The sequence below is a fragment of the Podarcis cretensis genome (assembly GCF_951804945.1).
Source record: "Podarcis cretensis genome assembly, chromosome: 11".
Classification (NCBI taxonomy): Eukaryota; Metazoa; Chordata; class Lepidosauria; order Squamata; family Lacertidae; genus Podarcis; species Podarcis cretensis.
In genome coordinates this window covers 49,135,397-49,158,673 of record NC_137180.1, presented here as the reverse complement: position 1 = coordinate 49,158,673, position 23,277 = coordinate 49,135,397, and the positions used below count along the sequence as shown (strand labels likewise).

Below are 23,277 nucleotides of genomic sequence, written 5' to 3'. Positions count from 1 at the left end.
ATCCAGAATGTGGCAGCTAGACTGGTGACTGGGAGCGGCCGCCGAGACCATATAACACCGGTCTTGAAAGACCTACATTGGCTCCCAGTATGTTTCCGAGCACAATTCAAAGTGTTGATGCTGACCTTTAAAGCCCTAAACAGCCTCGGTCCAGTATACCTGAAGGAGCGTCTCCACCTCCATCATTCTGCCCGGATGCTGAGGTCCAGCGCCGAGGGCCTTCTGGCGGTTCCCTCATTGCGAGAAGCAAAGCTATAGGGAACCAGGCAAAGGGCCTTCTCGGTAGTGGCCCCCGCCCTGTGGAACGCCCTTCCAGCAGATGTCAAAGCGATAAACAACTACCTGACATTAAGAAGAAATATTTTACTGTATTTTTGGTTTTTATGGAAGCCGCCCAGAGTGGCTGGGGAGGCCCAGCCAGATGGGCGGGGTATAAATAATAAATTATTATTATTATTATTATTATTATTATTATTATTATTATTATTCCGGGTTTCATGCATGCACAGAAGCACTAAATTCGCCTTGCGCATGCGCAAAAGTGCTGAATCACAACCCGTGTGTGCGCAAATGCACTGCTGAAGGTTGTGAACGCTGCGGGTTGTGAACGTGCATCCCGCACGGATCACGTTCGCAACCCGAGCGTCCACTGTACATGAAAAAAAATCCACAGTCAAAGCTCAAAGCACAAATTTTGCATGCAAATGGTCCCAGGTTCAGTTTCCATGTACGGCTGCTAATGTTCAGCCCTGTCAGTGCTGACAGTATTGAACTGGAACATGAAGGAGCAGCAGCTGTACTGTGAAGCAAAGGGAAGCATGCTGCTTCAGGCGGCAGAAATTAGGGGGCCAGGCAGAGACAAGGATTGATATCTGAGTGGTGCAGCAGGACTTAACCTAGCACAGGAGGAAGGCACCATCTGGTGCATTACTTCACAGGCAATGGCCATCCACTCTAGTTTGTCCACAGCCTCTGTTATTCAGAGATATACTGCCCCTGGGCATGGGGTGTGAAGTGCCCTCCGGCAAATGTTGAAGCTCTGAGTCAGAATGTGGGTGTGTTGAGTGTTTTCACTGATGCAGTTCTACAACGCTGTGTAAGGAGAGAGAGCCGATACTCACCCTGTGATCTGCCAGAAATGTCTGTCCCTCCAACTACACCTCTGTTTGCCTGTCTTCTTCCCACCCCTCTCCACCTCACCCATTTGAAGCAAAAGATTGTTTTCATTGATTTTTCATTTTATTTTTTAAAGGGAAAGCAAAGCTTTCATCAGGATGTGTGTTTAAAAAAGAGGCACATTTCCTTTCTTTCTTTTTTTTTGAGGGGTTATGCTGGGGGGGGGGGGAGCAAAAAGCAGAGGCATCACTTTGCCAAGAAAGGTCCGTATAGTTAAAGCTACGGATTTCCCAGTAGTGATGTATGGAAGTGAGAGCTGGACCATAAAGAAGGCTGATTGCCGAAGAATTGATGCTTTTGAATTACGGTGTTGGAGGAGACTCTTGAGAGTCCCATGGACTGCAAGAAGATCAAATGTATCCATTCTGAAGGAAATCAGCCCTGAGTGCTCACTGGAAGGACGGATCCTGAAGATGAGGCTCCAATACTTTGGCTACATCATAAGAAGAGAAGACTCCCTGGAAAAGACCCTGCTGTCGGGAAAGATGGAGGGCACAAGGAGAAGGGGATGACAGAGGACGAGATAGTTGGATAGTGTTCTTGAAGCTACCACCATGAGTTTGACCCAACTGCGGGAGGCAGTGGAAGACAGGAGTGCCTGACGTGCTCTGGTCCATGGGGTCACGAAGAGTCGGACACGACTAAACAACAAATGTGTTCTATTAAAACATATGGCTCATCCATCATGGCACCAGCACTTTCATTAAAAACAGTCAGTTCCCAAAAGCTTGTTCCCAAGGAAGTCCTTCACCTGCTGGCAGAAGGGCAACAAGGAGAAAGCCAGTCTTTATGTAATGACTTACATAATACCGCTGGGAAATGAGTTACATAATTTTGATATGTCTAATTCCAGTGGTAGATTGTGAAATGGTTATTCACATGCATTTCAGGGACAGCCAATGTGGGGCCCTCCCGATGTTGTTGATCAGAACTCCCAGCATCTCTGACCATTGGCCCTACTCACTGGAACTGAGGGGAGTTGTTGGCGTCAAGCCAGCTTGTTGGCTCCCCCCAATGTAAGGTTACATTAACTATTTTTTGTCAGGACTTGGGGATGTTAGCCTCTCCAAAACGGTATGGGAGAATGCGGTGCTAATGTCCAATACCAAGAAGAAGAAGAAGAAGAAGAAGAAGAAGAAGAAGAAGAAGAAGAAGAAGAGGGGGGGACATTTCTAGAGGGTTTGGGGAGGTTGCTTGTTTATGGTGCAATTTGTCTGATTTGTTTATTTTGCCTGCATTTTTTTCCTTTTGTGTGTGTGTGAGTCGTTTTGAGGGGTGGTTGGAAGCACTACAGAGTTTTCTTCTTTTTTGTAGTGCCCATGACAGTTTCTTTGATATCTACTGTAAATGTTTCCTCGGACTGCAAATGGTTGTGGGACACCAGCTTTATACCATCACAAGGCACCTTCTGTTTTGAGTTCACAACCTGAACAGCCCAGGTGGAGTGCACAGAAATATTTCGGTAACTAAAAACACTATGCAATTACAGAGCGTGGCTACACATCACAGTCATTTAATGATTTTGCAGTCGCAATTTCCTACAGCTCTTGACAGACATTTTGGGGAAATTTTAAAGAAAGATCAGCAGGATCAAATATAACAGGTAATATAGCTGTGAAAAGATGATACAGCAGAAGGAGAATTAAAGTGCTAAATATGACATATATAATAAGCATACAACATGAACGACTGTGCTTTATTTTGTTTTGTATTCGGAAAACATTCATACAATTCAGTTCCTTTAGAAGAAGGGGGACCAACTTTCACTTTCTATTAAAGGGCTGATTTTTATTTTTATTTTACATATGTCACAATTTCCCTATTGAGCATTGCATATATAATTTTCTTTGAAAGGTGCAAAGATGGAAATGTTTGGCAGGCCAGCTTAATTACAGACCCTCCAAAGATGTAGAAAAGAAATGATGGATTCTTCATTATGGTAAGCCATCATGCATTATTTAGCGAGCGTTTGCAATTATACGTTCCGTTTGAGGAGAGGTCTTTGGATGTAATTGGGCATATATTGTTAATGAAAAGCCATTCCAGAGACTTTGCCATGCAGCCTTCCAAATCTTCCTCATCAACCTGAACCTCTTTCTCCAGTATTTATGAATTCCCTCTTGCAGATGAGAAGTGCGTCCAAAGTAACAATTTCAACACCAAGGATGAAAACACTCAACACTCCAGTCCAGCAACTGCTCTCTGGCTAGAGTGGGGCAGCTGCCCCAAGCAGCTGATTTATGGTGAGATCAAAAGGTAGCAAATTGATGGGTATTATTTAATTCACTGCAAACAGGGAGATGCAAAGGGATTTTTCTACCTCAGCTGCCAAAGTAACTAGGATGACTTAGGATACTATGCACCATGACTTGCAGACGGGGTGTGTGTGTGTGTGTGTGTGTGTGTGTGTGTGTGTGTGTCATTTGTTGCTCTGCCTGAAGCAGCAAAATATTTTGGGCCAGTCCTGGTGTAATAGGTGAGTTACATGCCACCCACACTGCATGAAATGAAGGAGAAAAGTGCTGCAGATCCCCCCCCCATTTGCACAGACAGACAATGAATGCAGGGATGTAAGGAATATTGACACAAACTCTGAACTTTCTGGGTATCAAGAATTAGAGTGCCATGGGGTGCCACTCTGGCAATCCTGACCTCTAAAGTCTCTAAAATTCTAAGAGGTCTCATGTTTTTGTGAAAATCTCATATTTTATAAGTTATATTATACGTGAAAGTTTCACTTCAGAGCACAAGAAACAGGAAGTGCAGGGTATTTCTACTTCCTGTTTCTCCCCATATCTTCAGCCATATGATGAGCCTTATGTGGGAGATTAGCAGCCAAACCTAACAAATGCATTTTCTTGCTAGTTAGCACAAGAACGGGCTAAGCGCTCAGAGCTGTGTTGCTGACAGGCAGCTACTCAGACCATAGAAATACAATGGGTAGAGAGGGCTTGGTGTGATGTCATTTCCCCTCCTCTCCTAGAGAGGAAGGAGCATATAGTATTTCCTGCTTCTTCCTCTCTTCCTTTCACCAGCGTTGGATGCAGACATGCATCCACTTGCTCCAGCTTTAGGTACTTACATTTACAGTATAAGTATTTTGCCTTCATAGTTTTTACTGCTGCAATTGCTGTGAACCAATGCATGATTATAAAGTAAGCAAATCTTAGTTTAAAACTTACTTTACAAGTTGTTGCCTGATTCTTTCGTGAGCAGGGTAGGAAGAGGAAAGCCAGCTTACTTCATAACTGGACTTGCTCAAAACAAGGTTTTATAGCCCAATTCCTATGCTTTTAATTTTGTTGCCAAGGATGGGATTTTGAAACTCTGCTGCACCCACATACGTGGGTGCCAAGAGAAATAAATTGCAGTTAATATGCCCTCTCCTACCCATTAAAATTCATCACACAACAGATCTCCCTCACAAAAGAAACACTTACTGGAGTGAAAAAGATGGAGGAGCGTCTCCACTCCCATCATTCAGCCCGGACACTGAGCTCCAGCGTCGAGGGCCTTCTGGCAGTTCCCTCCCTGCGAGAAGTGAGGTTACAGGGAACCAGACAGAGGGCCTTCTCGGTAGTGGTGCCCATCCTGTGGAACGCCCTCCAATCAGATGTCAAGGAAATAAGCAGCTATCCTATTTTTAAAAGACATCTGAAGGCAGCCCTGTTTAGGGAAGTTTTTAATATTTAATGCTGTGTTGTTTTTAACACTTGATTGGGAGCCACCCAGAATGGCTGGGGAAACTCAGCCAGATGGGAGGGCTATTATTATTTTTATTAAGCTTTGTTTTCCCTCCTCTTCTTAAAATTCTAGAACTTAGGGTTACCCTATCAGGTTGGTCGGTGAGAGGTTCAGGATGAAGAAAAGGAAGTTTGGCACTTTCTTTGCACAATGCATAATCGACTTATGAAATCTGGTATACAAAATGTGTTGATGGACACTAGCTTAGATGGCATTGAAAACCACTGAGTCACAGCAGAGTATCTACTAGAGTAGCCCATAGATAGATAGATAGATAGATAGATAGATAGAGTGTACAGGGGACTTAAAGGTACCCCTGCCCGTACGGGCCAGTCTTGCCAGACTCTAGGGTTGTGCGCTCATCTCACTCTATAGGCCGGGAGCCAGCGCTGTCCGCAGATACTTCTGGGTCACGTGGCCAGCGTGACAAGCTGCATCTGGTGAGCCAGCGCAGCACACGGAACACCGTTTACCTTCCCGCTGGTAAGCGGTCCCTATTTAGGTGCTTTCGAACTGCTAGGTTGGCAGGCTCTGGGACCGAACGATGGGAGTGCACCCCGCCGTGGGGATTCGAAACGCCGACCATGCGATTGGCAAGTCCTAGGCGCTGAGGTTTTACCCACAGCGCCACCCGCGTCCCAACAGGGGACTTAAGGGGCCACAAAAAACCTTTCAGCAACACAGTGACATAACTACGGGAGCAGGCTATTTTAAAAACCATATTTATTATTATTCATTTTAAACCCCAATAAAGCACCCATTCTGCAACTCTCATTGCACGACGCATTTTCCTAGCCAATGTTCTATGCTGCTGACGTACAGTGTAGTTTTTTCCTAATTCATGGTAAAGGCCACCCTTGCTGTACAGAACATTCTGCTTGGAGAAAGAAAAAAAATTGATGCTTCCAGACGCAACAGGGCTATTTCCACATCCATACATTCCTACTAATTCCCCAGAATATTGGCTATTTGTGGGTGTAGTGTTAGGGCCTTGCCAATAGCTGTGTACAGAAGGCAAATGTGTTTTCCCCCCTTTTAGATCTTGAACAAAAGCACTGAAAGATATACACATCTGGGTTGCAATTTAAAAGCAATTACCCAGGAGACTAGTCTATACCACGCTGTCAACAGTGCCAAGAAATCCCATCCTTCATACACAAGAATGGTACAGAAGACAGACATAATGCTTGAGGGATCTAAGATCAGAACATCTATACATCAAAAGCAGCAGTGGCTTGGCAGCAGCTCTATACACTGGAGCCCTTAATTGTGCCTCATCTATAATCTTCAGCAGCAGAAGAAAAAACAGGAGCAGCAGCACAAAAGAAGTTCTTCAAAGTCAAAAATGGATTGAACATGAAATCTGAGAGGCGTAGTTTTCACAGTCTTCCCAGTACAAAACAAGCAATTTATGGCTCCTTCTATTTTCTGGGCTTCCAAAATAAGAGGTCTCCATTCTCATCTCATTTATACTTGTGCAAATCAGCAGGAGTCATTTTGTGAATCCTCAATGGTCTCAGGCAGTCAGAAAATGAAGCTGGAAGAAGCTCATTGAAGCAGCTGCAGCTTCAATACATTTTTTTTAAAGGGTTTGATGCTGGAGATGAGCACTGCAACTCTCATGAGCTTTTCACCAGGAGTGCAGAGAATCAATCCCTGCTTCTACCACTTTTTCAAACTGGTTCTTGAGTTGGTCAGACTCAAAAATGAGGTCTTTTTGGATGTAGGGATGAGCAAATGCGTTAGTTTCCATTTCTCCCACTTTCTAATTTTCCCAAGTTCAGTTGCATGCCAAGGCCCCATGACCCCACACTTCCCTGGAGAAATGAATATGCACACACTGGCCTATTGGGGCACAACTATTATTGGTTAAAGTAGTGAACAGTTTGGCGTAGGCATTGGGTTAAGGCATTGCTATCCCACTCCAGTCCGTCTGCTGGAAGTGTATCAAAGGATAATAATCATAATCATAATCATATTTATTTATTTATACATACATATATACATACCCCGCCCATCTGGCTGGGTTTCCCCAGCCACTCTGGGCGGCTTCCAACAAAGTATTAAAATACTGTGGTCTGTTAAACATTAAACGCTTCCCTAAACAAGGAAATCACATCTTTCAGGGAGTGGCCTATGACCCACATCAGGCATGTCCAACTTTGAGTAGGCTGTGATCTACAATCCAATATCAAAAACTGGCAGTGATCTACCACCCTCTGAAGTCATTTAAGACAGATCAATAGATACAGTGGTACCTCTGGTTATGTACTTAATTTGTTCCGGAGGTCCGTTCTTAAGCTGAAACTGTTCTTAACCTGAAGCATCACTTTAGCTAATGGGGCCTCCTACTGCTGCTGCGCCGCCGGAGCACGATTTCTGTTCTCATCCTGAAGCAAAGTTCTTAACCCGAGGTACTATTTCTGGGTTAGCCGAGTCTGTAACCTGAAACGAATGTAACCTGAAGCGTATGTAACCCGAGGTACCACTGTAGATAGATAGATGATAGATAGATAGATCTCTGTTTCACAGATACAGTAGTTATGTTTGGATATCATCATGACAGATCCAAATAGTTGTTAGATGGACAAGTAACTAAACAAGTGAGAAAGGTCAAACTATATTTTTATATTAGTTTACACAGATCTGAGGAGCTGGTCAGAGTGTGCTGGGCTTCTCCGTCTTTCCCCTACTGTTGCTTTAAATCACAGCTTTAAAACCTTGTTGCATTAAAGCCTTTCCCTTGCTCAAACTCATGGAGCGCTAAGGGCCCCCCCCATGTGTTTTGTTCTTTGCCTTCCTCATTGTTTGTGCAGGGGTGAGGCTCCTTTCTCATTCCTTTCTTTGCATTTGAACTAGCGGGTGGGCAGACACAGCTTTTCATTTCCCGCCTTCCCCCTCCACCAAATTCCCCTCACCCCACTGCTGGAGCTCTAACCCTCAAGAGCACAGTGCAGAGCAACCAATATCAGTCCCAGAATCGACTCATCAATCGCGATCGATGTCTTGGGCATGTCTGCCCTACATCAAATAGGGGTATCCCTTGTGGGGTCCCCATTGAAGGAGTGGTATAGGCCTAGCCCCCACCACTTCATTTGTTTTTTTACTGGCTAATTTGACAAAGGAAAGGAATAAGTAAGGGGATAAAGGAGAACTGGAAAAAGAAAAAGAAAAAGATTTTTAAATGTATAAAAATTCTCAACATTACACTTCCAGCATTTATCTGTATTAGACAGTGTCTTCCTGCAGTGTGGAGTCCAATATGCTTCAGTATACAGAGCAGGGAAATAAGCAGCGGTAAACAAATGGTAAAGAGCTTTTTTTTAAAGACAGGAGGCTAGAAAGGTTTTCTATCATTTGAAGCTCCTTCTTCACCTCTGAATTTTCATGGATGAAAATTTTGCACATCTCTAATGGGGGGGGGGGGGGACTCATGAGAACCCGGGAAGAATGGCAGATGAAGGTGATGGAGTACATGGAACTGGCTGAGATGACTGGCAGAATCCGGGACCAAGGAGAAGAGTCGGTGGAAGAAGATTGGAAAAAATTCAAAGTTTATCTTCAAAAATATTGCAAAATTAAGGATTGTTAGAAAGATGTTGGGAAAAGAAAATTATGTGGTTTTAGTACAAACGACATAAAGGATTAAGTAAAAATGAGTTGGTGAAAGAGAGAATGTAAAATTATAGTATATTAGGACAAATTATTAAGATAAAAATAAGGTTGGAATGATTTGCTGAAATAACAAATTGAATTAGAATACAAAAATGGGAGGTGTGAGGAGGTCAAGGAAATAAGTGATGTAAGCAAGTGATGTACAGGTTTGACTTTTTTATTTTTTTATTTTTTGTTTTTTTCTTCTGTTTTATGGTTTTTGATGATTTTTTAAAATATATGTATTGTTTTTTCATTTTTTCTCCTTGATTGTTATTATTTTCTTTTTTCTTTCTGTAATCTTTAAAACCTTAATAAAAAATTTATTTAAAAAAAAAAACAACTCATGAGAAAATGTTATTTGTAACAGTCAAAAAGTGCCAAAATTAATTTTCAAATCTCTGGGATCTGAGGTCTCAAATAAAAAGAAAGGCAGGTCGTTCTGGCACTCTGACCCCAAACACATTTATTTTGGAACCGTTTTGCTTTTGCATGGAATGTACTGCCAAACGAACATGCTGAGGATCTCAGCCCAAATGCAGAAGAACTATGTAGAGGAGAAAACATGCATCAGAGTTCATGCCAGACTTAATGAGCAGCTACAAACATAATTTTCTTGGGAATCGTGGGCACTTTAAATATGCAAAAAGGGGAAAACATTTCATGCAATTACAGAAAGCAGATGAGACTCTCTGCTTAATATGCTTTTAGGCGGTTTGTGCCCACAGGATTTGCCAGCACTGCAGTTGCTTGAAGGTCTTCTATCAAAAACAGACAACAATAGCCTATTGCTTTTGTACCATCGACAAAACAAGATGGGGACCCTTCTGGTTTAATAAAGATCAGCCTGTCACCACCATCGTTCAGAGAGTTTCCAAGCATCTGAAAACTCCCTATCACAACCTGAAATGCAGATAGAAAGCATAAACTTTCAAGTGTAACCAGTGAACCTCAGTTCACTAGGCAAAACCTTTTTAGCACGGGGCGGTTGTTGGTTTTTAAAACTGTGCGCTGACTTAAAAACGCAACCTGTTTTCCTATGCAAATCTTTTGAAAGAGGGTTTAGCCTGTAAATACAAATGACCCTGGACTACAGCCAGACAGCCAGAATCTAAAAATAGATGGCTTGGTAACATCTATACCGCAGACATCAAGGCTACTGTTTCTAAGCTCTGTACAGCACCTAGCACACCACTTAAAATTAACTAAATGCAGCTTACTGTCTGTCATGGGGGACTTGTTTGATGGTGCTCATGCTGATTAAACTGAAGCTGTTTTGGACTCTTTTTCAAGTATGGACAATCAGCTAAGCTGATTATCATCCACATATCAGAATCTCTCTCCTTGCCTTCCGCAATCCTTTTTCCAGCTCTTACACAGTTTGGGTGCATATTGGGAAATACTGCATTCATATTCCTGATTGTAATGCTAGCGCCTCTGTCTCATTTTCTAATGTTCCTTTTGCACTGCAGTACCAGTGGCTTTTTTAAAAAACACACCATTTTATAATGTATATAAAATGGAGAACACAATTATAACAACAGACAAACATTAAAAGATGAGAAACAAAACTATAAAACAGGCACGTTGAACGAGTAGTTGCACATGAATTAAAATAACAACGTCCAAGTATAGATTATCAACTTTATAAGTTTGGCAAGTATAGTTCTAGATTTGCCAGTCTTGTGACAAGGGTTGTCTATGGTTCCACATAGACGCAGGTGGCGCTGTGGGTTAAAGCCTCAGCGCCTAGGACTTGCCGATCGAAAGGTCGGCGGTTCGAATCCCTGCGGCGGGGTGCACTCCCGCTGCTCGGTCCCAGCGCCTGCCAACCTAGCAGTTCGAAAGCACCTCCGGGTGCAAGTAGATAAATAGGGACCGCTTACCAGCGGGAAGGTAAACGGCGTTTCCGTGTGCGGCTCTGGCTCGCCAGAGCAGCGATGTCACGCTGGCCACGTGACCCGGAAGTGTCTCCGGACAGCGCTGGCCCCTGGCTTCTTAAGTGAGATGGGCGCACAACCCCAGAGTCTGTCAAGACTGGCCCGTACGGGCAGGGGTACCTTTACCTTTACCTTTATGGTTCCACTGTATATGTCATAAAGGAATGCCAAAGCGTATTAAAAATGTTTGGAGAGGCTAGTCCTTGTCAAGATCTCAAATTATGTGTGATTTTCTCCATTATAGCTATATCCCAGAATAAGTGATACCAAGCATCCCGTGTAAGATTTTGGGCTGAGTTGCAAGTACCATTTGTGCTGCTAAGATCCTATATAAGAGTAGACCAATTCTTTTGACATTTACATTGGTATCATCAAAAATATTCAGTAACATTAATGTTGAACAACAAACAATAGTTTCTTTAGTTTTTTTAATCCTTTCTGTTAAAATTAAATCCCAAAAATCTTGCACAAACTGACATTCCCACCATAAATGATAACATGTCCCACTTTTATTGCACCCCCCCCCACCAATTAAATGATATAGATTAGAACAGAACATTTTTGACATTTGCAAAGGAGTACAGTACCATCTGTGTAATAATGCTAATGAGTTTCCCCTAAGAACACTGGAAGCAGATTTTAAGGGTTGCAATTTCCAAATTTCATTCTAGTCCTTGGAAAGAATTTGTGTATATCTAGTATATCTTCATGGATCACTGCCTTGTTGTGGCGAAGGGGCTTGAATAACTCAGAGAAGCTATGAGCTATGCTGTGTAGGGCCACCCAAGATGGACAGGTCATAGTGGAGAATTTTGACTAAACATGATCCACCTGGAGCAGAAACCGGCAAGTCACTCCAGTATCCCTGCCAAGAAAATTCTGTGGACAAAGGCAACCATAAAGAAGGCTGATCGCCAAAGAATTGATGCTTTTGAATTATGGTGCTGGAGGAGACTCTTGAGAGTCCCATGGACTGCAAGAAGATCAAACCTCTCCATTTTGAAGGAAATCAGCCCTGAGTGCTCACTGGAAGGACAGATCGTGAAGCTGAGGCTCCAGTACTTTGGCCACCTAGAATCATAGAATCATAGAGTTGGAAGATACCACAAGGGCCATCGAGTCCAACCCCCTGCCAAGCAGGAAACACCATTAGAGCACTCCTGACATATGGTTGTCAAGCCTCTGCTTAAAGACCTCCAAAGAAGGAGACTCCACCACACTCCTTGGCAGCAAATTCCACTGTCAAACAGCTCTTACTGCCAGGAAGTTCTTCCTAATGTTTAGGTGGAATCTTCTTTCTTGTAGTTTGGAACCATTGCTCCGTGTCCGCTTCTCTGGAGCAGCAGAAAACAACCTATCTCCCTCCTCTATGTGACATCCTTTGAACATGGCTATCATATCACCCCTTAACCTCCTCTTCTCCAGGCTAAACATGCCCAGCTCCCTTAGCCGTTCCTCATAAGGCATCGTTTCCAGGCCTTTGACCTCATGATAAGAGAAGACTCCCTGGAAAAGACCCTGATGTTGGGAAAGATGGAGGGCACAAGGAGAAGGGGACGACAGAGGACGAGATGGTTGGATAGTGTTCTCGAAGCTACCAGCATGAGTTTGACCAAACTGCGGGAGGCAGTGGAAGACAGGAGTGCCTGGTGTGCTCTGGTCCATGGGGTCACGAAGAGTCGGACACGACTAAACGACTAAACAACAGCAACAGTTCCCGTATCTTTTTAAGGGGTTCCATAGATCCATAAGTTACATTAATACAATTTAGAAACTAATCCCCCCTGCACAATCACCCACTGTGCTTAATAAAGTCTTAGAGCTTGTGTCTTTACATGTTCTTTTATAATAAAACTACAGGCATCCTCCCCTCCCCCCCCCACATGGGTTCAACTTGTGCACATTCAGCTTTATGTGCTTGGCAAATAAAATAAAAAAGGGTGGAAAGGGGGTGGGTATCCGGGAAATCCCACTGGCCAATGAACACAATGGCATTTTCATTATACGCAAATTCACGCATACATGCAGGACCCGGGAACCTAACCCTCACGGAAATGGGACTCGCCTGTATGAATTTGATTAAAATAAATCCACTTTGTGTGAAACTGTGGCTTTTTGACTGATACACCAACATACAGTCATACCTCTTGTTATGTTTGCTTCAGGTTGCGCGCTTTCAGGTCGTGTCCCACGGCAACCCGGAAGTACCGGAAAGGGTTACTTCCGGGATTCACTGCTCGCGGATGCGCAGACGCGCAAAATGACGTCACGCACATGTGCAGAAGCGGCGAATCGCGGGTTGCGTTTGCTCATGTTGCGAACGGGGCTCCAGAACAGATCCCGTTCACAACCAGAGGTACCACTCTACTGTGCCAAATTTCACCAGTTGTTGTTGTTGTTGTTTAGTCGTTTAGTCGTGTCCGACTCTTCGTGACCCCATGGACCAGAGAACGCCAGGCACTCCTGTCCTCCACTGCCCCCCGCAGCTTGGTCAGACTCATGCTGGTAACCTCGAAAACACTATCCAACCATCTCATCCTCTGTCGTCCCCTTCTCCTTGTGCCCTCCATCTTTCCCAACATCAGGGTCTTCTCCAGGGAGTCTTCTCTTCTCATGAGGTGGCCAAAGTACTGGAGCCTCAGCTTCACAATCTGTCCTTCCAGTGAGCACTCAGGGCTAATTTCCTTCAGAATGGATACATTTGATCTTCTTGCAGTCCATGGGACTCTCAAGAGTCTCCTCCAGCACCATAATTCAAAAGCATCAATTCTTCGGCGATCAGCCAGTATCTTGTGCTAAATTTCACCGACAACAGTGGGCTTGGTATGACAGAACAACAAACGCCATCAGATAGCATCACAAGTCCCCCCCCCCTCCACACACTTGTGCTTCTGTTTTCCCCATGAGTCACCCAAGCAAGTGGAAAGAAAGGGCACTACCTCAAAATTTCATCACTTTACTCCCATAATGTTCTGGGATAATGGGGTTACATCAGTGACATAGTAAAAAGAAATATGCAAAAATGTTTTAAGAAAAAAGGGTAAGACCAGAGTAAAATCATGTCGAAACTAAACAAAGGATATAAGGGATTAAGTTATAAAGAATATGCAAGAATGTATTTAAAAAGAAAAGGGAAAATAGAAGACATAATAGGTTGGAATGTATAATATTGATTAAGATTTGAAAGAGGGTAAGGAGCTGCTAAATTTGATTGAGCAAAGGGGAATGCAGGAAAGGGAGATGTGAGGAAGTCAGGAAAGAGGGTTGTAAAGATAAGAATTCAAAAACTAATCTTTCTTCAATTTCTGTTCTTTTTTACTTTTTCTGTTATATGTTTTCATACTGTGTTTTTTATCTCTGTTGGATTATGTTGTTTTTTATTGTATTTTTCTGTTGTTTTGTTTGATTGTAATATCTGTTTTATTACATAAAACCAAAATAAATATTTAAAAAAAATAAAATACAAACTGGTGTTTTCTCCCCTTTTCTTTTCTGGAAGCAATTAACGTGGAAATGAGCGTTAAACTTCCACTAGATTGCCAGAAGTTGCTTTTATGTTACGTGAAAACTCAAATATAATGCAGAAATAAACAGTTTGGGAAATGAGATAAACTGCCATGTGAAGGCAGCCTTTGGGAGGGGGTTACCTGAAAAATGCCCCCCACCTTGTAAATAGCTTAAATAAATAAAACAAATAATAAAATGAGGGACAGGAAGGATGTGGCAAGAGCCCTGTGGGTAAAGAAAAATTATGAGAGTAGCATGTTCTGCTGGGAGGGATTGTGAGTTTTACACACTGCAACTGGGATTAAGAATGATTGAAGTAAGCTAACAGGATCCACCGCGCCAGGGAGTTAGAGCTAGTTAATGTGCATTAGGCACACAGCCAAAAAATCCAGATATCGGGAGGTCATGAACTTGTAATGTGGAAAATGATCTGGAATTAAAAACAGAAGGAACCCTGCAGAAGCTTGTTTCTCTTAAAAACACCGTATTTATTATCATCACCATTATTATGATATATTTATTTGTACCCCATCATTTTCCCTGACAGCACTCAAGGAGGCTAACATAAAAATGCAAACCACTAACAACATAGAAAAAGCAATAATTTTTTTTAAAAACCCAAAACAATTAGGCACTGTTAGAAGTACAACTATAAACATATATAAAATCTATCAAACCGTACAAATAATTACAATAAAAGCAACATGTACTATTATCATCTCATTTACACCATTTAAAGAGCTATGATACTGCTTTAAACAGTCGTGGCTTCCCCCAAAGAATTCTGGGAACTGTAGTTTCTGAAGGGCACTGAGAGTTGTTAGGAGACGCCTCGCAGAGCTACATGTGCAAGTTCATATTTCAAGACTGATTTTTCAAAGCACATGCCAAGCTTTCCACACCCCGGTGCTTTTTAACAAAATCCTTTTCTTCCATTCTAGAATTCTTTTTCACATCTTTCGCTAGGATTGTACTCTTTTCTTTTCCCACCCCACCAAATTCATATTTACTTTTTTTTACCAATTAATATTGCTTTTGTACCCTCATCATTGGTACAAGGGCATTTTTAGCTTTTATTAAATTTAACAGAAGAGGAATCAACAAACAGTATCACAATGGATACGACCCAACCAATCTCTAGCATTTCCCAATCATATCAGCTGTCAATGGCGTTTAACAGTGCTTACTCCCGGGTTAGTGGATTGCAGCTTAACTCTTCCAGACTTGAAAGCGCTTAACTTTGGCTGGATTGTGCTAAGCATGCTCACATCGTAAGCAACTAGAGTGTGGCTGATTATAGTTTCCCTACTGGCTTTCAGCCAATCCCTTCCACCCTCTGTATTAAGCAAATTACGAATAGCTAAGCGCTAACATTCTTGGAGGATCATGCAGCCTATAAAAGTATGTTTGGGTTTTATGTCCAGATGAATTGCTGCTTCTCCCAGATATAAACACACGAGGGTGGACAAAGACTGAGAGTTCATAATCTGCAGAGTTACAGATGCCTCTGTGATGCTTTTAGACATACCAGGCATGTTGCGTCGCAAGGGAGCATTTGAAACAAGAAAGAAAGCAAAAGAGTAAAGGCAGGCGAAGTCAGTGCTTGTGCACTGTGTCGTTATTTCAATACCAAAAATACTTCTCTGCATATCTTTCCACACCCACCCCTCCAACATGATATTCTCTTTTGTGCATATTAGGGTACAATGGCTGAGTTTGGTATATCGGTGCCTTCTCTCCCAAAACGACCTGTCAATCTCCTGATAAAATAAACTTGTGTCACCCAGTGGGGTGTAAGCTTATTATTTCAGCACCGCAAATGCAAAGCACCAGTCAATATTTAAGAATGAACTGCTTACTTAAAGGAAAAGTGAGGCTGGTTGACTCAGCTGCCTTTCTGCGCTCTTCTATGCTTTCCTGTTCTGACTTGACTGTTTTCGGATTCCATGGCTGAAAACATTGCTGGCTCTCTCTGGCTGGGAGGCGCTGGTTCATCCTAAGTTTATCACAACTGCTTCATAAAGTTTTTAAAAACTTGCATTCTAAAAACAACGCTGCCAACACTTTCCTAAACAACATTTTCAGTCATCACCCATTACCGCACCTTTAATTTTCTTAACAATAACCGGTCATTCATAACACTTGTCTTACTTACAGAAAGTGTCCATCTCAGCTGGGAAACGAGTCAACTGTTTGAATAATCCACCTTCAACATTTCAGTTAAGTACACAGCACAAGGTTGTTTGTCTAGTTTGCAGATACCTTCACCTTCCAGAGGGATACCTGCATAGTACATGCCAGATAGATTGTGTTGTGCTCTGATAAGGTCACTGAGGCTTAGCTAGAATCTAGCAATGCTTAATCCTCATTGGTCTTGCCTGCTTAGCACAGGGCTGTTTCCTTGACAACGCAGTTGCAGTTGCTACAGCATCCTTGGCCACATGTGATGTCAAGGTTTGATGTCAACATAAAAAAACCCCTACTTACTACTTTATGATTTATGTGTACATCTGCCTGCACTCTCACTCTCTCTGTAGAGAATCTTTTACTCATTGGTTTTCCCCCTTCCCATTCTGGAAATTATTTGTGTCTTATTTGCCTGGGAAATGCATTGCAAATTCATTAGTAAACACAGGGAAGCAAACGCATCAGTCCCAGGCCAGTAGTATTGACAATTGCTCTGACGACCCGTTTATTTGAAAGGAACTTATTTTTCAAACGGGTGGTAAAACCTCAGTGTCTAGGACTTGCTGATCGTATGGTCGGCGGTTCGAATCCCCGCGGTGGGGTGAGCTCCCGTCTTTCGGTCCCAGCTCCTGCCCACCTAGCAGTTCGAAAGCACCCCTAAGTGCAAGTAGATAAATAGGTACCGCTTTCTAGCGGGAAGGTAAACAGCGTTTCCGTGTGCTGCACTGGTGCTGGCTCACCAGAGCAGCTTCGTCACGCTGGCCACGTGACCCGGAAGTGTCTCCGGACAGCGCTGGCCCCCGGCCTCTTAAGTGAGATGGGCGCACAACCCTAGAGTCGGACACGACTGGCCCGTAGAGGCAGGGGTACCTTTACCTTTACTTATTTTTCAAACAAGTGTCCTTGAGATTGCAGCCTGGAAAATAGTGACGGTGATGGTGGTCTAGTTCCTCTCTTTTCTTCTGTAGTAGAGCTTACCTGGCATCATGGACATCACAGCAGTTGAGTGGTCCCCTATCCTCAGCTCCATATCATTGACTGCTGAGGGTGAGAGTGAGGAAACGTGAAATGTCAAGACATGGTGGCCTAGACTCAAGTCTTCCATTTTAGGCTATGTCCTCCCTCCACTATCAGAAACAGTTTTGGGAATCACAAATAGGGAAGAGCACTTAGGTCCTACTTTCAGGCTTCCTGTAGGCCCACCCCGTCTGTTCAGACAATTTAAAATTCAGTATTAAAATCAGTTTAAACAAATTACAAGGGATGCAGGTGGTGCTGTGGGTTAAACCACAGAGCCTAGGACTTGCCGATCAGAAGGTCGGTGGTTCGAATCCCCGCGATGGGGTGAGCTGCCATTGCTCAGTCCTTGCCCCTGCCAACCTAGCAGTTTGAAAGCACATCAAAGTGCAAGTAGATAAATTGGCAGGAAGGTAAACGACATTTCCATGCACTGCTCTGGTTCACCAGAAGTGGCTTAGTCATGCTGGCCACATGACCCGGAAGCTATACAAAAGCAAGATGAGTGCCACAACCCCAGAGTCCGCCACGACTGGACCTAATGGTCAGGGGTCCCTTTACCTAAAGAAATTACAGTCTCAGGAATAGAGTGAATCCTGAAAACACACCTCTCAGGGGTCAAAGGTCAGGGTGCATCCTCAGCATTCACCAAAAACCGTATAGCAAAGGTGGGGAGAGAATTCTACAACTTTGGGGCTGCCACAGAGAATGCATACCCCCTCAACCATCATAAGTTCAGTGGGACATCCTGGAATTACAGAAGCCACCTCAGCTTCTGATTGGATGTCCCATTTCTTGGTCCGGCACTCTGATGTGAGTCCCACAAGAACTCGGGAGCAAAAGACTAGCATCCCAATATCGATCAGTGAGATGTTGGAGGGTATGAGAATGCCAGCTCTTGGACCACCCCTCTCCTGGAACTGCTGAGATGGTGGAACTACCGAGAACCTGGAACCTTCTGAATGCTAAGCAGATGCTATACCTGAGACACTGAGCTATGTCTCTTTCATACCATCCTATGGCCCATGGAATGCTCATAGGATTATAGCCTAAATATGTTATCATGTGTTAACTAGATGTTGTTTTATCTTCTTTTTTAACTAGTTATACATTTTACTTTTGTTGCCCACCTCAAGTGCCACAATTAACTAACAATTATGCTAATTATCCTGAGATAAAGGAATATCCATTTTGCATCAAAACACAGGGACACTGGCAGAAGCGTTTTGAGGTAACAGGTTTCTGTTACAGAAGCTGTGACATTTCTTTCCCCATATTGCTGCTCAGCCATGACTGTGAGAGCAGTAATTAGGCCCTGCTAGGATTTAAGATTTCTCTAAGCAAGTGCATCTGCCAAATCATAGAAAAAGATAGGATGCAATGCATAGCACAAAAATAAATTGGAGCAACATGACAAAAATAGAGCAAATAATTACAGACAAATGACATCAAAGGTTATATATTTCTAAAACTGTGGATAGGGAGAAAAAATTATCCATCTCTCATTATATTAAGGCCTGGCGGCTACCCAATGAAACTAATGGGCAGCAATAGATTCTGAACAGACACACATCCAGCATAATCCACTGCAAAAAGTCCTGATGGTGGCTACTTGTTGTTGTTGTTTAGTCATTTAGTCGTGTCCGACTCTTCGTGACCCCATGGACCAGAGCATGCCAGGCACTCCTGTCTTCCACTGCCTCCCGCAGTTTGGTCAAACTCATGCTGGTAGCTTTGAGAACACTATCCAACCATCTCGTCCTCTGTTGTCCCCTTCTCCTTGTGCCCTCAATCTTTCCCAACATCAGGGTCTTTTCCAGGGAGTCTTCTCTTCTCATGAGGCGGCCAAAGTATTGGAGCCTCAGCTTCAGGATCTGTCCTTCCAGTGAGCGCTCAGGGCTGATTGCCTTAAGAATGGATAGGTTTGATCTTCTTGCAGTCCATGGGACTCTCAAGAGTCTCCTCCAGCACCATAATTCAAAAGCATCAGTTCTTTGGCGATCAGCCTTCTTTATGGTCCAGCTCTCACTTCCATACATCACTACTGGTTGTGCATATATACTCGGAAGTAAGTCTGTTGAAGTAATGCTCTGCCACCACAGTCAGAGGCAGTATGCTTCTGAAAACCGCAGAAAGGCAAGCATGGTGTTGCCCTCAGGTCTTGCCCTTGAGTTTGCCACAGGCATCCGGTTAGCAACTGTGAGAACAGGATGCTGTGGCTGGATGAGACTTTGGCCTGATTCAGCAAGTTCTTCTAAAGTCCAGCGGGGAAGGACTGGTAATCTCAGCTAAGTGTATATAGCAGTCAAACTTGCAATCTTTAAGTGGAAATTGTGTTTACAGACCCTGCATTCATTTCTGGCTTATCATTGGTCCAGGATTTAAATGTTATCTGAATGTGTTTTGCAGTATCCATATCGCCCTATTGTTAGCATCATCTCAAATGCCATGTGATCCAAGCCCCAAGTTGCAAGCATTTTCTCGTTACATTATCATATCCACAGCTTCCCCCCGTTGTCATTCCAAATTCAGTTTCATTGCCCTAATTATACTTCATTGTAACAGCTCTCAAAACTAAAAGCATCAAATTAGAGATTGCCATTTATCCTTCTTATTTAGCACTGTTAGAAACACAGTCTAGGTTGATATTGTGTATGTCTGCTTTCCTTTTCCCCCCAAAACCACTTTGATCAATTTCAAACACTGCCTACTGCAACGAATCTGTTGAAGGCTGCCAGCTATAACATCCGAAGGTGCAAACTTCAATTTAGTTACAAAATAGGGGTGAGATTTATCAGCAAAAGCCCCACGCAGGAACTTCTGCTTGTGCAAAGGGGCTTTCTCCCCTCTCCCCCCCTGCATGCACCCCAAAATTGGCTTGGGGAGATTGGGAGAACCCCTGGAACTGTGTATGGGGGAAGAAGGGGGGGGGGTTTGTTCCATCTGGCAAGCCAAAAAATGCTACTCTTGATAGAATAAGCAGCACAGTACAAATTTGAATCCACCCCTCTGTCGTATAGCTATCTATGGACTCAGCTACATTAGTAAAAAAATCAATACTTTGAATGCGTTATAAACATGCAACACCAGATGGCACCAGAGAGCAAAAAAAATTCTATGCAATTTTTACAAAGCTTTCCCCCCCTTTGTTATAACGATTTAATTTCTGACTTATTTATAGTGGCTTTTCATGTGTGTAGATCCATCCTATATCTATATGTATAAATAAAGTATGATATTAAGGGTTGTATTCAACACTAGTCCACTGGAATTAATGAACCCAAGTTAGTCATATCCATTAACCTCAATGGGTCTACTCTGAGCAGGACAAGCATTGAATACTTCCTAAGTATGCTAATCGTTAGCAACATGGGTGTTACTCAAAGCACGAAGGAAAGTGGGGTGTTCTAAGCAACACCCCTCATTACAGTGGTACCTCGGGTTAAGTACTTCATTCATTCCGGAGGTTCATTCTTAACCTGAAACTGTTCATAACCTGAAGCACCACTTTAGCTAATGGGGCCTCCTGCTGCTGCCGCGCCGCCGGAGCCCAATTTCTGTTCTTATCCTGAAGCAAAGTTCTTAACCTGAAGCACTATTTCTGGGTTAGTGGAGTGTGTAACCTGAAGCGTATGTAACCTGAAGCGTGTGTAACCTGAGGTACCACTGTAAGTTCCAAAAGTTGCCATAGATGATATGCTGCTTATTCTACTCCTTTTTCTTCAGCAGCTGAAAGTTGTTTCTAGCCTCTCCCACAGATATATTTACTTAGAATCATAGAATCACTTGTTCACGTCTCTAATTACCCATGTGACAGTGTGAAAAGGTAACACTGAAGTTTAAAAGGGAAAGAAGTAAACATATTGTGCCCTTGGATGGAGAACTGGATTGTTCACAATCCTGTCTTGATGTGTGTATTTATAACCAAAAAGTCAACAGAAGAGACTGTAAGGTTCTCCCTCAGGTCCATGAGGACAGACATGTACTCAGCATGGAAGAGTAAACCTTTCTGAGTGATCAATTTTTATATATACTATATTTCAGAAGATTCCTGTTCCATAAAACTGGCATTTCTAGTTTCATTAAAATCTACAAAAGAAACAAGCACTTCCAGCTCCACGGAACTTTATGTTCTTCCATTCAGCAAAAGACTTCATTCAGCAAAACACAGCCCCCAAGACGCCGGCTACAAAATATAACCTGACAGCATTAAATGCCTTGGGTGTGTTTTTAAATAAGCATACCAACTAATAAGACAGAGTTGACACACAGGTTCTTGCTACCAGATTGGGATCAGATAAAGATCTTTAATATCTGGACAGTATCAGCCTAGCTCAGGATATAGTGAATATTTTCTCCACTGTCACTATGGACTCATTGTTAAAACTGTGTTTATGGAAGACAATCTTACTCGGCTATGAGTGATCGCCAAAGAAGAAGAAGATAGTGAATAACATTAGAGTCCCTTTACAACTCAAGCAGAAAGACAGACATAAGCTAGGACCCTCTTCTAAGGTATAGATGCTGCAAGATCTCAGTCTCAGTTTATAGGTTTAATAATAAAAATGGCAACTAGTTCACTGCCATGTTTTTAGAACCAGCTGTGTAAAATATGTGACAGCTTAAGTACCAGTTGTGTGGTTGCAAACAGGAGCCTGGAGTTTTGTAGGCTACAGTGCCTGGAAAGAATGTATGTATGGTAAGCATGGGGGCCTGATTTATAGCACAGAACATCAAGCCAGCTGAGGATCATCATGTTTGCAGAACACTTTATGCCCACACAACGTAACACTTCAGAAAGAAACCAAATGCAGTCACACCGCCAGGACAAAGAGGTTGAGCTAAGGACTGAACTAAACATTCACTTAATCCATAGCATACACTTTGTTTATCCTAAAGAAATTACAGGTAAGGCCTGATCCTTACTGGGAGGGCAGTGGGCATTAGAAGCCTTTGAAAAAGTCCCTGTGGGGATTCTCCCCTGCCCCAAGACTCCTTGTGACAAGGAAAGGAGCAGGGCTGGTCTCCAGATCATGATGGGGGAGAGAAGAGATAAGCCTTTCCTCCCTGCATATAGACTTCCCGTTGACTGCTTCTCTCCCACTCCTGTAATTGCTTATTCCTTTATTTATTCCCCGTAGGCTAGTGGCCAGGGGACTTGTCAACCCTGAACCTACTGACAGTTAATCTCAGTTGAGATTTAAGGAAACTACAGTAGTCACGAAATTAAAAGACACCTGCTTCTTGGGAGAAAAGCAATGACAAACTTAAACAGCATCTTAAAAAGCAGAGACATCACCTTGCCAACAAAGGTCTGTTTAGTTAAAGCTACGGTTTTCCCAGTAGTGATGCATGGAAGTGAGAGCTGGACCATCAAGAAGGCTGATCACCGAAGAATTGATGCTTTTGAGTTATGGTGCTGGAGGAGATTCTTGAGAGTCCCATGGACTGCAAGAAGATCAAACCTCTCCATTCTGAAGGAAATCAACCCTGAGTGCTCACTGGAAGGACAGATCATGAAGCTGAGGCTCCAATACTTTGGCCACCTCATGAGAAGAGAAGACTCCCTGGAAAAGACCCTGACATTGGGAAAGATTGAGGGCACAAGGAGAAGGGGACGACAGAAGACAAGATGGTTGGACAGTGTTCTTGAAGCTACAAACATGAGTTTGAAAAACTGCAGGAGGCACTGGAAGGCAGGAGTGCCTGGCGTGCTCTGGTCCATGGGGTCATGAAGAGTCGGACATGACTAAACGACTAAACAACAACAACAACAACAACAACAACAACAACAATTGATCTGGTGCCCTCTAGACTCCCACCAGCCCAATTCATAGCAAAAGTATTTCCTGCTCAATGTGAGAAGGTCAGGTGAGGGGCTGCCACAGGTGGCTCCATCCCAGCGACAGAACTTAAGAGTGCTGAAGAAGGCCCCTATTGTGTGCAAAGAAGCCCCAGTGAATTCAGTACGACTGTTTAATTAAGCACAACAAAAACAGTACATGATAAAAGTAGTCCAAAGCTGAATTGGGCTGTCTGAAAAAAACACACA

At 43.1% G+C, this 23,277-nt stretch overlaps 1 protein-coding gene across 1 annotated transcript in view; it reads right to left on the bottom strand.

The window, feature by feature from the left end:
• Positions 1–16,286, bottom strand: part of PRLR (prolactin receptor) — a 117,405-nt gene extending 101,119 nt beyond the window's left edge. The window contains exon 1 of the mRNA XM_079994811.1: positions 16,177–16,286. The gene's annotated coding sequence lies outside the window, so the exon portion shown is untranslated. The remainder of the gene's footprint in view (positions 1–16,176) is intronic.
• Between the last annotated feature and the right edge of the window lie 6,991 nt (positions 16,287–23,277).